General features: G+C 46.0%; 1 long non-coding RNA gene across 1 annotated transcript in view; it reads left to right on the forward strand.

Moving 5' to 3' along the window:
• Window positions 1-10,069, forward strand: part of LOC109306174 — a 13,903-nt gene that overhangs the window by 3,358 nt on the left and 476 nt on the right. The gene's annotated exons all lie outside the window — the stretch shown is intronic.

Below are 10,069 nucleotides of genomic sequence, written 5' to 3' on the forward strand. Positions count from 1 at the left end.
AGGCCTATAGTTGCCCAGGGTCCTCCCTCTTCCCTTTTTTGAAGATGGGGACCACATTAGCTATCTTCCAGTCATCTGGCACCTGGCCTGAGCTTGAAGAGTGCTTGTAGAGCCATGCCAAGGGCCCTGCAATAACCCCAGCTAGCTCCCTTAACATCCTGGGGTGGAGAGCATCTGGACCCACTGACTTGAACATGTCTAGCCCTTCCAGAAGCTCTCTAACCCAGTCCTCCCCAACCTGAGGTCTGGAGGCCATCTGGCATCCCCTCGAGCCCATCTGGCATCCCAGCGGGGAAGTCCCGGTCCCTGCACAAGAAAACGGACATGAAGAATTGGTTAAAGAGTTCCGCTTTCTCCTCTGGCACAACCACCAGATTGCCCAGTGTATTTTGCAGGGGTCCCACATTACCCGGTACCTTCTTCATCCTCCCTATGTATTTGAAAAAGGACTTTTTATTATCCTTGATCTTGGACGCCAGTCCTAGCTCTATATCTGCCTTAGCTTTCCTAACAGCCCCCCTACAGGCCTGAGCAGAGGAGGTATACTCCTCTTTGGAGATAGAACCCCCCCTTCCACTGGGTGTACACCACCTTTTTGGCAAGCAGGCATTCCCGGACACCCTTGGTGAGCCAGGGAGGCTTCCGGGCACTCTTGCCCCTCTTGCTTCTTGTTGGGATGGACTCCCCCCGGCCCTGAGTATCGTTTCCTTAAGGAACGACAACTCATCCAGGACACTGAGTTCCCCTGTCCTCAAGGCCCCCAGCGCCTCAACCACTAGTTTCCTCAACTTGTTGAAGTTGGCCCTCCTAAAGTCTAGGGATACCATCTTGCTGCAGGTGCTTGACACCCAGTGCTGGATGCTGAATTCCAGCAAGCGATAATCACTATTGCCCAAGTGATCAAGAACCTGGAGGCCCCTTACCAGGTCATTGCCTGTGGCCAGGACCAGGTCCAACAGGGTGTTTCCTCTGGTGGGACTGTGCACCTCCTGGATTAAGTAGAGGTCCTGTATCTCAGCTAGGAACCTCCTGGAACGGTCTGTCCTGGCTGACTGTTCCTCCCAGCAGATGTCTGGGTAATTAAAATAACCCATGACAACTACATTCCTTGCCCTAAATGCCTCTGCAAGTTGGCCCAAAAATTCCCGGTCCAGCTCCTCCCCTTGGTTGGGGGGGTCTGTAGTAGACCCCACCATCAAATCACCCTCTCCACAGTCCCCTTGAATCTTAACCCAGAGCACTTCAGCCTGCCCTTCCTCTGATCCCATTCTGCTGGCAGAGGATGTGTAGTGCTCCTTGACATAGAGTGCCACACCCCCACCTTTCCTTCCTTCTCTACATACAGTAAGTTCAGCTTACTGTATGTGCTCAGTAGTTATGTGGATGGCTGTGCATCCACAGTTCACATGGAGTACGATCACAAACTACATACATGCCAAAAATGGCATAAAGTGAAACAGCATTCTATTTATCTCCACAAAGAGGGGTAAATTATATTTCACACACTAGGTGTCTAATGCTTAACTTCTGGTGAAGTCCTGATTTAGATGACCCAAATCAGGAAGACCACCTACTTCACCTGTGTAGACATTAAATTATAATATACCTCCAAAGGTGAACTAATATGCAACTCCAAAACCCCAAAAGGTATATTGTATTTTGCCCTCCTGAACAACACATATCTCCCATTCATTTCAATAGGCAGCATTTAGATGCCTCCACAGATAGATTCTGGGTTATTCCAGAGGCTCATGGTTCTACATTCATCCTAGCAGGAACTTTTATTTTAGGGTTGCTTCCATACACTCAGAATTCTGCCTTTCCCATATTGCATAAGCCACACACACCACAGCATGTATTTTAATTTGAATACAAAGACATCTATGTGGGTGGCAACATAAAGCTTCCCCTTTTCCATAAATAGGCCAGAAATGTCTCATGACTGTGGTGGCTTGGGCCACTAACAGAGGACTAAATGCACATGTGGGCTTTCTTTTTTAAAAAGGTAAACATTGAGATCTGCCCCTGCTAATTCCTCAGGCTTGATTTTCCTTTCTCCAAACACAGGGACATGCCTCTTCCTGTTAAGTCTTCCAAAAGGCATTTTATAAATGGAAAACTAAAGTAATGATGACTTCCATTCAAAGGGTTTCCAAATAGGATAGTCTCAGCTTCTATTTAGCCCAACAGCAAGGGAGTTTCAAGCTGATGGATAACTATGTGAAGAAGCCAGGTTTTGCTCCCAGTTCTGTTTACATAGTTTTCCCAATGGCCCTATAATGCAAAATGCACAAATAAAGCTCACTTCACACAGCAAGGCAGCAACCAAATACAGCTTTCTGAGTCAGTACTCCTTGTGCTTGTATTTTTTTCTGTCCTCAGAGTGCTTTCTTCTGGGATGAATAGTGCCCTTAGTACAACAGGTAGGTAATTTCAGCCCTGTCTGATATGTAGCTTGGTATTTAGCTTTCAGTCTTGTAATATAGGTACTCAGGGTTCAACACCCCTCAGGGTCTCTCAGGCCCCATCATATTGTGGATTGGTGCCTTGATCACTAGGTTTTTAAGCACCATTGCTTTGCTGGTCTCAATATGCCAACATATAGTTGTTAGTCATACCTTTGAGTTAACTACAGTTTCAGGATTTACACAGAACAATTATGTGCACACTGTAAAGTTGAATTGTGATTGAGTGTACATACAGATATTCAAGGAGGTTAAGGGGAGGTTAAATGACTTTAAAAATGGCTACCTCATCTAACTTAGGGTGCAAGCAGAAGTGCAGCTCCCAGCTGTAACTCAGAACATTTTCTGCAAAGTGTTCTGAGTTAACCATTACCACAAACCAAAAACAAGTTCACTGTTGGTTTCAGGAGGGAAGGGAATATGGCTGTGAGCTGGGAGCCTGTAGCCAGCTTCCCATAGCAACATCCGTGGTTTTCTGCCAGTGTTCGCCGTTTTCAGAATGAGATGTGAGGGGCAGAGGAGGGACCTTGTTCTTCCCCATTTCCCCACTCCCATTCTGAAAATAGTGACAGGTTGGGAGCTCCACAGACACAAGTTACAGAAAACACTACATTTTGAAACATCTACATCTGATATTTCATGCAATGATGGGTCAGATTTTAATTTGGCTGGCCATTTTTGGAGCTGTCTGCAGTCATGCACTGGAGTTTGGTCATAGCTATAGGATCCTTTCTGTAGCCAGATTGGGCAAAATTTGTCACTTCTGTCTGTGCCATTAAGTTTGTCTGGGTGCAGACCTTACACTTAGATCCCTAGTTAGGTCCATCTAAGTATGAACTGTACAGAAATTCAAAAAAGTTGATCAGTCTAAAAATGACCAACCCAACTTAAGCTAACTACCTCAGCATGTTGTGGAATGACTTAGATACTTCAAAACTGAGTAAACAACATTTATACTTCTTTGGAATGAAATAAGAGTTCTGCCTAAATTCAAAGGTGACTGTGTGTAGTCAGGCAACTGAGACCATATTTCTAATAGGTAGCTTGATTTTCAAAGTTGTCAACCATCCACTTTTCCCCAATGACATGAAATCCAAGACTCATAAGCATGAGTGACTGGTGCGTCCTGAATCTTGGGGGGGAAACCACAGAAGCCACCGAAGGCAGTGTCCCTGTCAGGGAAGCATCAGCCCTACTGATAGCATCAACGTTGGCTGGGGGGAGGGGGCACCAACACCTTCAAGGGGAGCACGTGCACGCCCTACCAGTCACCTATGCTCATTAGTGCTTTGGGATGGACTTCAATTTCAAAGATTATGCATTGCATTTGTCTTTTAACTCTGATGAAAACTGATGAAACTCTTGATCTATCACCTGGAGAATTGCTTCTTGTTGGAAGTGAGCTTCAGTGGTTCATACTAGTAAAGTCATATTGAAGGAAATAAATATATTCCTATTGCATTCATAATACAGATATGGTATGAACCAAATTGAAGCACCTTTGAAAATCTGGAGATGTTCAGTTTTTGGCTATGTATCACCACATCCTTTACAGCACTTCACAAAGTAAGCTTTTTTCCTTCCTTTACTGGTACACAACCGTTCTAATACATTGTCAAAAAACAAACTTTTTGAATAAGGTATTAGTATGCAAGCTTTTCAGATTGACAATTGGCTCTCCCTTATTTCTAATAAAAAATAAATTACATAAACCTTACCAAATAGAAGAAAAAGCCTGGGAACATAACAAATGGTCATTTGAAAATTCATTAAATAATCTTGCTAATAACCTACAAATGTATCTTCAGTTTCATCACAGATGAGACAGACCAGTTTGCTTTTATAAATTATTCAATGAAGATTAAAACACATCATCAGTTTATTGTATTGTAAATTATTTTCAAAATTCTATTTGATGTATGATATTAGAGAGAAAAACATGATGGAGGTTCCATATATCTAATCTAGGTGGCTTCATTAGACAAAAAAAAGACATGACATTTTCTGCAGAATTTAAAATCTGATCCTGCCAGGAGATTTTTATTAAAACGGTATTATCATTTTTCTCCTCATTCGGAAGAAGCCTATTCACTAGATAGCATCAGCTAATTCTTTTTGTTCCTAAGCTTAGACTTAAAGTGTAGGCTTTTCTGTTCTCAACAGATAGGAATGTTCAGGAAGTTATTTTATAGAATACCAAAAAGATAAATTAGAAATACACATCTACAAGCCATGATAAAAAGAGCACATGAACTTGAGCTTGAAGACAAGTTAGTAATAAGGCCAGGCTACTTGCAACAGAAATGAACATGCAATGTGTTTTTCACTAGAAGTTACTGAAAAAAAATGTATGTTATTCTACATTAATTCTGGCTAAATTTTGTCTTGCTTTCATCCAGAATACAAACCAGGAATTGTCCTTGGAATGGCTTTATAATTAACAGCTGAAAGGTGCATCAGAACTATAAGATTGCACATAGGACAAATATGATACAAAAACTGATCTTTGAACTTTCCTCAAGGAATAGCAAAATCAATGAAGTATAACTTATATAAGGCCACGGTGGGATCAACAATGCCTAATTTGGCCTATAAAAGATATCATGGCACTTTTTAATATAGCAAACATGATGGTCAACATATTCATAGTTTCATAGTCATTAGGGCTAGAAGGGACCTTGGAAAATAATCGAGTCCAGCCCCCTGCCCCAAGGCTGATCAGCTGGTCATAGGATCCCAGCAAAATAAACATCCCAATTTCTCTTGAAGGCATTCAAAGTAGGTGTTTGAAGCACCTTCAATAGCAGGCTATTCCAGACCTTGGGGGCTCGGACAGTAAAGATGTTCTTCCTTATGACCAGCCTGAAATGCTCTTGGAGGAGTTTATAACCATTTGACTGTGTCAAATGTTCCCCCAGATCCTGGTGAACACCGCTTACAAACTTATAGGTGGCCACCAGATCACCCATGAGGCTGTGCTTTTCCAGGCTGAAGAGTCCCATAGCTTTCAGCCTCTAGTCATAAGGTCTGTTTTCCTGACTCTGATGATGCATGTGGCTCTTCTCTGGACTCTCTCAAGCTTCTCTACATCCTTTTTGAATTGTGGAGCCCAAAACTGGATGCAGTACTCCAGCTGCAGCCTCACCAAGGCCGAGTACAATGGGAGAATGACGCGCCGGGATTTGCTTGAGAAGCATCTATGGATGCAAGCCGGCATTTTGCTTGCTTTACTAGCTACAGAATCACATTGAAGGCTCATGTTCATGTTGTGGTCAATCCTGACCCCCAAGTCCCTTTCTTCCATAGTGCTAGCCAGCGTAGCACTGCCGAACCTATAGGGATGCTGCAGGTTTTTCCTCCCAAGGTGGAGAACCTTGAATTTTTTTGATGTTAAACACCATCAAGTTCTCATCCACCCATTTCCTGACCCTATCAAGGTCAGCCTGGATTGCCCTCCTGTCCTCAGGTATGGATGCTTTACTCCAAAATTTGGTATCATTGGCAAACATGACCAGTCTGCTTCTGATACCAGTGTCTACATTGTTAATGAAGCTGTTAAACAAAACAGGTCCAAGGGCAGGTCCTTGAGGGACACCATTGGTCACAGGGCACCACAACAATTGACTTCCATCAACCACCACCCTCTGGGTCTGACCACGGAGCTAATTCCATAGCCAGCAGATCATGGTGGACCCAAGGCTGCAGTTAGCCAGTTTTGCCAAGAGGTGATCATGGGATACCAGATCAAAGGATTTTTTAAAGTCATGTTATATGACATCAATCTCTTCCACCTTGTCCAGGCCATAGATCGCCTGGTCATAAAAGAAAATAAGATTGGTAAAGCAAGACCTACCTGCAACAAATCCATGCTGGATATCCCTCAGCCAGTCTATTAAGAATGGCCTCTTTGATAATCTTTTCTAAAACCTTGCACAGGATAGAGGTCAGGCTGATGGGCCTGTAGTTTGCCGTATCCACTTCCCCCCTTTTCTTGAAGATAGGCACCACAATGGCCTTCTTCCAATCTTCAGGCACTACTCCAGAGTGCCAGAAGTTCTCAAGAAACCATGCCAGGGGCTGAGCTATGATGCTAGCCAGCTCTTTTAGTACCCTGGTGTGTAGACTGTCAGGGCCACCTGACTTGAAGTTGTCCAGCCTCTCAAGGTATTCCTTCATGAAGTCAGCATAGATGGAGGGAAAGGAATCTCCCTCACCCAGGCCTTCCTGTCTCCCTGTCATGGATAGGTGCATGCCATGTAACTGGTGAAAGACCAATGCAAATTTCCCATTTAGTATGTTGGCTTTTTCCTGGGCACCAGTTGTGGGTTGTTCCATCTGGTTTACCAAGGGTCCAATGTTGCCTATGCTTTTCCTTCAGCTCCCCATATATCTAAAAAAGGACTTTTTATTATCCTTGATACTAGCAGCCAGTTGGAGTTCCATCACAGCCTTGGCTTTCCTGGTTTGCTCCCTGCAGGACTGGACCAGTGCAGAATATTCCTTCCTGGAGGTGGATCCTGTCCTCCATCCTTTGTAGGTTTTTCTTTTTAGATGCAGGAGATCCACTAATTCCTTCCTGAGCCAAGGGGGGTGCTGCTCCCTTTTGGTGATTTTCCTTTCAGACAGAATAGCCTTAGCTTGTGTATCTAGGATCACTTCCTTGAGAAGTAACCACTCTTCTGGAACTCCGCTGTCCTTGGGGTCGTGGTCCCTTACAGCCTCACTGACAAGTGTCCTGAGCTTAATTAAAAGGTCCGTGATGTACTACTGTCCTTTGTATGTCAAAATATACACCATAGTACTTGTAACAGATTTTGATGCATCAGTATTTTAAAGGATGAAGTGCCTATTTAGTGACAAGGGATTTATCAATGTGGAAATATCTAATTGGATTAAGTTAATTACATCTGTCAGTAAATCAAAGCCTTCAAGCCATCAACAGATATAAACTACTGCAAGATCATTTCAGGCTGGACATAAGGTTACTGTCCGAGCCCCCAAGGTCTGAAATAGCCTGCCATCGGAGGTGGTTCAAACACCTTCAAAAAAAAAATTGGATGCTTATCTTGCTGGGATCCTATGAACCCAGCTGACTTCCTGCACTTTGGGCGGGGGGCTGGACTCGATAATCTTCCAAGGTCCCTTCCAGCCCTAATGTCTATGAAATCTATGGAAGCCAAATTCTTAAATAAACCAATCATGAGAAACTACTGCATAAAAGAAATGGAGAGAAAGAAAGAAAATAAGTTCATGATTACAAATGTTCACTGTAAAAATAGGGATGGAAAAATTATTTTAAAATGTATTTACTAATACCAATTATTAATAAGCAGGGATCCTCATTTTCCCTGATAAAAAGAATTCCCCAATTTTTGGATGTCACGGGGTGGGGTGTAGGAGCGGCCGTGATCCCACTAGCGCCCCCTGCCATGCTCAATTAGGGCGATCCAGCACCCTCTTTTCTCACCCACCACATCTTGTTGGTATATGGTTCTATAAGGGAGGCTGCCACTTATCACCCTGGACACTGTTCTATGCTTGTACTATTCCCTGTTCTGTATGGTGTGACCTGGTGCACCCCCAGCCCTATAGGCTATGCATACCTCCTACCTCCCCTTTAGCACACCCCAAGCCTCACTGCTCTTCCAGACGTTATCAGGTCCTTTTCTTTTTCCACACCCTTCCCAGCGCCCCCCGGGCTTGTCACGCCACCAGCGCCCCTTGTCTGGCGCCCCTGGGCTTGTCACGCAACCAGCGCCCCTATATCTATTAGCCCTCTCGGGCTTACTGACCGTACTCTTGCCAGTTGGGCTCAGGTGGCTTGAGCCTTACCTGGCCCCTTTGATCCTTCGGGGTCCCCACTACTATGGATCCCCTCCGGGACCCTTTCCAGTCCATACCCCTGCTGGGGTTTCTATCAATTACCAATGGGGCACAGGCAGCCTAAGCCTTACCTGGCTCCTTTGGCCCTTCGGAGTCCCTACCACTGTGGAGCCCCTCCAGGACCCTTTTCCAGTCCTACCCCAGTTGGGGCTCAGGTGGCCATGGCCATACCTGGCCCCCTGGAACACCATCAGGTTCTTTCACTTTACTGGGGCTTCTCCGCGTATCGCCCCGCCGGGCCGGGGTCAACACCCCTCAACACTGCGCCCCACTGGCGGGAACAGCTGTGCCCACCTGGCAATGCTCACTGTGCCCCACTGGACACCAGGAACCCCCAGATTACTGGGGAGCTCCCGTGAGGCCTCCTCGTGCCCCTACAGCCTCACCCAGTCCTCTGGTGTAACAGTAACTAAACAGAACCATAAGCCAAACAGCTGAAACACAACAATAAGCCTCCTGGCTATAACATAATATCTAAGCCCACCTGGCTGTCTTGCAAAGGCCCCCCAGTCAGGGGCCTCTCCACCCTCACCATGCTGTAGCTGCTTGGGTGGTCAGGCTGCAACAATCAGTTCTGCTCTGGTCAGCTCTCCTGCAGAGCTCCTGCACCTCAGGCTGCCAAAAGGGAACTGCTCCCTAGGCTTCAGCCTGGGCTGTTTATAAAGGCCCGGCCCTGCCCCCTTCTGGTCACATGACCAACCCGGTTGCCCCAGCAACCGGCACCTGAGCTGCCCCTGGAGATTGGCAGCTGGCCTTCTCCCTTCTTAGGAACAGGGCACCTGAGTGCCCCTGTGACATTGGATTTAAAAAAAAGAACCTACAACCCATGTTTTTCTGTTATTAGAATGAAATCCCACTTATGCTTAGGGGCAACCAACACGGGTTCATTAGTGGCAGGTCCTGTTGGACCAACCTGGTGCCTTCTATGACCAGATCACCAAATCCTTAGATGCAGGAGTAGCAGTGGACATAATCTTCCTGGACTTTCGGAAGGCCTTCGACACTTTCACTCCATTCTCATTAAGAAACCGGGGGGCTGTGGTGTCGACACCAACACAGTCAATTGGGTCGCGAACTGGCTGGAGGGCCGCACCCAGAGAGTGGTGGTAGATGGGTCATTTTCAACCTGGAGGGATGTGGGCAGTGGGGTTCGCAGGGCTTGGTCCTCGGGCCTGTACTGTTCAACATCTTCATCAGTGACTTGGACGAGAGGGTAAAAAGCACCCTGCTCAAATTTGCTGATGACACTAAGATGTGGGGGGTTCTGGGCATGCTAGAAGGGAGGAATAGGCTGCAATCAGACCTAGGCAGGTTACAAGGGTGGGCAGATGGGAATAGGATGGGATTCAGCACCAACAAGTGCAAAGTGATGCACCTGGGGAGGAACAGCTGGCACCATACCTGCAGGTTGAGAAACTCCCTTCTTTTCAGTACAGAGGTGGAAAAGGATCTTGGAGTCATCATTGATGCCAAGATGAACATGGGGCAGCATTGTGGGGATGCAGTCAGGAAGGCCAACCGTACCTTGTCATACATCCACAAATGCATCTCAAGCAGGTCCAAAGAGGTGATCCTCCCCCTCTATGCGGCACTGGTCAGGCCACAGTTGGAGTACTGCATCCGGTTTTGGGTGCCGCACTTCAAGAGGGATGTTGACAGCATGGAGAGAGTCCAGCGGAGGGCCACTCTCATGATCGGGGGCAGCAGGGCAGACCCTATGA

This window comes from Crocodylus porosus, unplaced genomic scaffold, assembly GCF_001723895.1.
Source record: "Crocodylus porosus isolate Cpor-Errol unplaced genomic scaffold, CroPor_comp1, whole genome shotgun sequence".
NCBI classification, from domain to species: domain Eukaryota; kingdom Metazoa; phylum Chordata; order Crocodylia; family Crocodylidae; genus Crocodylus; species Crocodylus porosus.